Source organism: Mesitornis unicolor, unplaced genomic scaffold (genome assembly GCF_000695765.1).
Source record: "Mesitornis unicolor isolate BGI_N332 unplaced genomic scaffold, ASM69576v1 scaffold15012, whole genome shotgun sequence".
NCBI classification, from domain to species: domain Eukaryota; kingdom Metazoa; phylum Chordata; class Aves; order Mesitornithiformes; family Mesitornithidae; genus Mesitornis; species Mesitornis unicolor.
In genome coordinates this window covers 42,648-48,647 of record NW_010168662.1, presented here as the reverse complement: position 1 = coordinate 48,647, position 6,000 = coordinate 42,648, and positions in this window count along the sequence as shown.

Here is a 6,000-nt window from a genome sequence, read left to right as displayed (position 1 = left end):
TTCTGGAAGGATTCCCAAGATGGACAGCTAAATCCATTTCTAGCTCACTCGATCAAGTGGGTTTGTTTTGCTTGTTAATGTGAAGTTCAAATGCAGAATAGGAATTGGATTTGTACAATGACTCTAAACATCAAGGCCTCTTTCCCAGGATACCTAAGCATGCATTTAATTTTCAAAGGTAGAACTAAACTTTAAAAAGGCATTTGCAAGCCCCCAAATCTGCAAGTTTTGCAGATGATGAAGAGGCCACACTGTAGAGCTCCTGCAATCTTTGTTGTTACTTGAGTGCTCTGTCTCTGGGTTTATTCCAGCACATGGAGGCATGATTGCAGAGATAGATGAAAGGGACATTTTCTGTAACTGTCCAAAGGGACAATTTCTGCAACTATCTTACTTTAGGTAGACAAGTCTCTCCTCCCTCTTCACCCCAGGCAGCCAATTTAGATCCCTTTTTACACAAATACCTCCTCTTAGTGTCTCTAGCCAAGGAGCAGTAGATATAAAGATTGTGTAGTTTTAGTCTCCTCCCATAAAAAAGCATAATGTCTTAAGAAGGAAATCTGCATGACCTGAGAGTTTGAAACTCCAGAGGCAGGGCAGAGGCCAGAGGAGAACCTAAGCAACAGCTGCACAGAGGACAGATGATCATGGAGCTGAGAAGCTGTTTGCTAAGTCACCAGGCAAGAACGTGGTGTGACCTCACACCAGAAAAGGGAGGAGAATAAAAATAGTTCATTACAGCATGGGTTGGCCTGCATGTCCTAATATGAAGTAGCTTCTGCTTCAAGTTGTGTCCAAGGAAAATTAAACTCTTATTAAAAGGGACCATATCCAAAAGCATGCATTCTATAGTGGGTTTAGAGAACAGTTTCAGCTCTTGTGATTTCCTAAAAACATGTACTTTAAAGAGAGTAACAAGCTTTTTTTTTTTTTCTAGAAAGCCTATTTGCCAGCAACACAAACTAAGTTTCAGATTTGCTGGAGAGCAGGAGCTGAGGATGTCTGAGATCATTTTAGGCGGAACGTTACAACTGGACAAACGATATATTATTTTCATTTTACTGGATAATGTTAGCTCCTACCTGTGCTCTGAGCTGACTACTGAGATTTCATTTAAATTACATGTATGTAGTTTGGCATTTATTTTATGCTAGTGAATTTCAGTCACCACCAAGTGACCTGTGACAGGATATGCAGCTGATCTCTGCCACACTTATTAGGAGGGAGGTTTGAGTGGGAAATGTTCCCCTCAAAGGTAGGACCAATTTAGGACATAAAAATAAATTTCAACATAATACCTGAGGAATATGGAGGAAACAAGGCAAATGTAGGGCTAAATAGGCCATATGTTCTGTATGTAAAATACTGTCCAGGATTATAGTTTGCTGTGTTCTTATGTACAGTTTTGACATTTAATTTAAACCAAATAAAACATGTACTAATAGATGTCATAACATCTGCTCAGTGAAATGCCTCCATGTTATGAGTAAGTTCTTCCCGAGGGCTGTAAAAGGCGATTGTGCCAGTGCTCCCTGTGCCAGTCCAGCTCCCAGCCCTGCATCATGCAAGAAAAGTCACAGAGGACGTAAGCATAGGAAAAAAACAAAACAAAACAGGAAAAAAGGTCCTCATTGGTGCTCCACTTGCACATCTGTGGACACAAAAATAAAAGGCATTCAAATGTCCTGAACTTTCAATTTCTTGATTGAAAGAAACTGCTTTTGCAGGTATTTCTCTACAGTAATGCCTCTAACCTTGGACTTTTCCCCACGGTGCTGGATGCCAGCTTGGTCTGGGAAGAGCAGAACGGAATTTAAGACATGAAACTAAACTGACTACTCCTGGACAGATGGCATTTATAACAAAAGAAACTGTGTGTGCAGAGGAGAGGGACTTCTTAGTTATGGCATGGGTGCAAGACAGGGAAATAAGCTCCTGTTACCACAGTTCCCTGGTCTGTAGCTGTCAGGGCCCTGATGACATCATGAGCCCCGAATGTCCCTGTTTGGCTCCGCAAGGTTTCCCCCATGACCCAGGAACCCACATCAGCCCCTGAGGCCATTAGCACCTGCCCCAGCATCACAGCAGGGCTGGTCTCCAGCTTCCCATAGCCCTGCCCACCCATGGGCCCCATAGAGCCAGGCACATCCACAGGCCCATGTCCTGGTCCAGCCTTGGCCCCTCTCCATCCCCAGGGAGGTGCCTGATGCCTGAGGCTGGGGCTGCCGGCAATAACCCGTGGCTGCCTGCTTCTGGCTGGGGGTGGGGGTTGGGCCCTGGCTTCCAGACCCTGACCTGATAGACCCATGGGGAGTTCCTTAGGGAGACAAATTATTTTCTCCATGGTCCTTGCCATCAGGACCACTTGTAGGGGAAGGATAAACATGGACAATGTGGGAAACAGCAGGGATGTAGCCTTTCTTGTGTTGCCTGTGTACAAGCTTTGCTGGGATAAGGAGCAGCCTGGTTGGCATAACTGGAGCACAACTGGAGTAGTAGAGTCTGGGACCACATGGCACAGGGGTGGCCAGTAAGACTGTGGCTCAGTAGAGGGCTGTGAGGCACAGCAGCCATCTCAATAATGTCAGCTCAGATATTTGTTCTCAAACAGCTTTTTGAGCCACTACTGTCATACACATACTTGCTTTAGCAATACTGAAATTTCTCATAATACATAATGAATATGTATAAGTTATATGAATATGAATTAATATGTATTACTTCAATGTGTTTTACTTGGTGTTCTGCATGTAGTTCAAACTCAATATTGCATACAGTTGTCTGAATGCATTTTAAAAAAGCCTGCCATTATATTTGTCATATGAACATAATACATCATGCAGAGGAACTACTATGAACAATTAGGCTTGTACTATCCTGAGTTATTTTTTACAACTCTGCTATTCTACTTGATGGCTTGCTCATTTCTCACATACTGTAAGATGTGAAGCAAAAAGCTTTAGGCTAGGCATCAGAAAAGCCTTATATGTAAGGATAATTGTTAGCTGCTTTCCTGAGAAGGGTGTGAAGTTGCCATCCTGGGTGGTTTTTAAACTGTGGTTGTTCGAGCAGCAGTCAGGAAGGATGTGGTAGAACTGATTCTGTTTGAGGGAAGGGTGATGGCTTCTGGGAAGTAATTTCCAGCTCTTCAATTGCTATAGTAAAAGGCACAAATTCATACTTTGGGTGCATACAGTAGCTTTCAAATAAAACCGTTGTTTTCAACGGTTTCAAATAATTCTGTTGTTTGTATTCACATGCAGGAGAAGAAAGTATGGACCAAAAAATTGCAAAAGGAAATGAGCTCTAGGTCTGTGCCTCAAACCTTCCTCACGACAGCAAGCTATAGAGACCTTCGATTTTGGAAGGACTTAGGCCTAGACAACCAGCTCTTTCTGACTATTAATAAGGACATCATTCCTCTGAATATGCTCCATCAGGGTTTTCTGTCCTTTAGGTGGGTCTCAATAATATACTAATATGTGCAGACTGAAATGAATATCAGCCTCTTATTTAGCAAGATCATTTAGGTCAAAATGTTTTTCTGAAGCATTTTATTATCTGATCATTCATTGTCTGGCTATTCCAAATAAAGATATTTCAGTAGTGCTGGGAGCATGCTAGTAACACCCAAGGTGCTGACGCTGACAGATGCTGGTTGGATGAAAGCTTGAGGTAGGAGAGCAGCCGCTGGGTGCGAGCCAGAGCCCCAGTTTGGTGGGTGCCAGGAGGACACAAATTCTCCCTCACCAGCTGCAGGAGAGCTGTCAGAAGCCAGGAGATCAGGCCTAAACAAGTCTGACTTGCATGTATTTCTTGTCGTAGCTGGGGGGCACTCCAGCTGAAAACAACTGAACTGTCAAGGTGAGGCAATTCCAGAAGCTGCAATTATGTTGTGAAAGCAGGGACAAATCTCTCACTGTGCTCAGTGTGCCCTCGGGCAGGGGGAGTTGTCGCCTGGATGAAATTATGTTGCTTGTAGGCTCATACTGGAGGCGTTCTGAGAAAGGAGATCTCTGAGTGTTCCCAGGGCAGTTTGGAGAAGAAGCGATTTTTCTTCTTTCTCTGAAGACAGTTATTCTGCTCAGTCAGTCGTCCTCGGGCAAGGATTCAGTATGCTGTACTCTTCCCAGAGGAAACCAAAATGCTCTAAGAGGTGACTTACAGGACTGAACTGCAGCCTGCCAACCGAGCAGAGCATTTAGTTATAGTCAAGGTGGTTAATGGGGACAGTGGCTGCGAGAAGCTGAGTACGTAAAGGTTTGGAGTCCTGGGCATGCAACATTTCCTCTTTTTATGTCTACAAGCTGTGAAAGGAGATCAGTGGAGAAGCAAGGCAGAAGATGGAAAAGCCATCAAGCAGAAAAAAGAGGATGATTACTGCCAATGGCTTGTGGAGAGTTGCAGTACAGCTGTTTAATTGTTTAGGTGTCACAAATCTAATTCACAGAATTAGAAGAAAATTATGGCAAAAAGGGTTTCCTAGTTCAACCATCATGGCATAGTAATACATACAGACCCAAAATGCGTGTCAGACATTTATCAGACCTGTTCCTCAAACTTCCAGCTATGAACATTCCACAGCCTTCTCAGGCAAAATTCCAGTGCATTACTCTCCTTCGTGTGAAAGATTTTTTTCTTTTCTAGTCTTGATTTTAAATCACTTTTGTATATTTAAATCCATACTGCTTGCCTTATCCTCCACATTTATGGTGAATAGACTGTCTACTCTTTGCAGTAATCACTGTATATATGCACACGCATACATGCATACATACATATCTTATAATAGACATATATTTATATGTCTGTATTTGAATATTCTTCTTATGTATTCCTCTAGTAACACAATCTCTAGCCAAAACAACCCATTCGTTCTGTCTCCTTTCCTCTGACCCAACCCACACAGCTTCCCAGCAAGTTGTGTCTGATTTGCAGTTCTTTAACTTGGGAGGAGTAAGATGTTTCTGGATAAGACAGGCTCATTTGATTTTTCAGGTATATGGATGAAGCCTCAAGTCAGTATTATTTATAAGATTACAATACGTCAGTATTTTGAACTATACCTGCCTCACAGCCTGGTAAAAAGATTATGCTTAGCACTTAAGCCATCATTTCCTGTTGACTCCAAAATAAGCCTGAATTTACCAACCTCACAGCAGACAGGCAGTGAAGTATTTCCTGCCTCTGTTTTATAAATAGGAAACGTGCTGTAGTGTTTTGTCCAGATGACACTGTTGATGGGACAGGCATTAACATGCAGGTGCCTCAGAAACAGTCCTAATCTCCTGGTACACATGAAGAAGACCCCTTGCTCTGGGTGGAGAAGGCATTACCTTCTTGCCTTCTTCTCATCTCCTTTCTCGCAGTCACTCCCTCTGCTAGTTGGAAACACAAGTGATAGGCTGCTGAAGCCAAGAGCGCATGAGCATCAATTTCAAAGGTGGGCAAGGGCAGTGTGGATTTCTGACCATGCCATTGCCTTGGCTGTTCAATTTTATTTCTTCTCCCCTTGCCTGCTACCAGAGTAATCTCTTCAGGGTTGAGAAAGTCTTGTATCTATCTCAAGCACATAGTGCTTGGGCTCTGATTTCAGGTGAAGGCTCTAAGATTAATAGTAATCATCACCATCATCAGTGGCATCCTCTGGAAAAAAATGTAAGTATCCATGAGAACAAGCAAATGATCAGTAATGGAGTCCCACCAAAAAGAGGTACTGAAAAAACAGCTTTCACATGTTGCTGGTGAATGGAGCTAAGTCAATGAAAAAAATGTACCACAAAGCAGGAAACCATTAGAGTGAGAGGACACCGTGGTCATTGCCCTTGGAAACCAGCTTGAAACTGGGAATTCTAAACATGGAAAAGTATGAAACCGAAAAATAAACAAATTGGCCAAACAGTACAAAAGCTGTACCCACCTGTCAGTATCCACTCTATTACTTCTGGTAGCTGATCTCTCACTTGCTACTCCTCCCAATTTGTCTTTACTGGGAAAAGA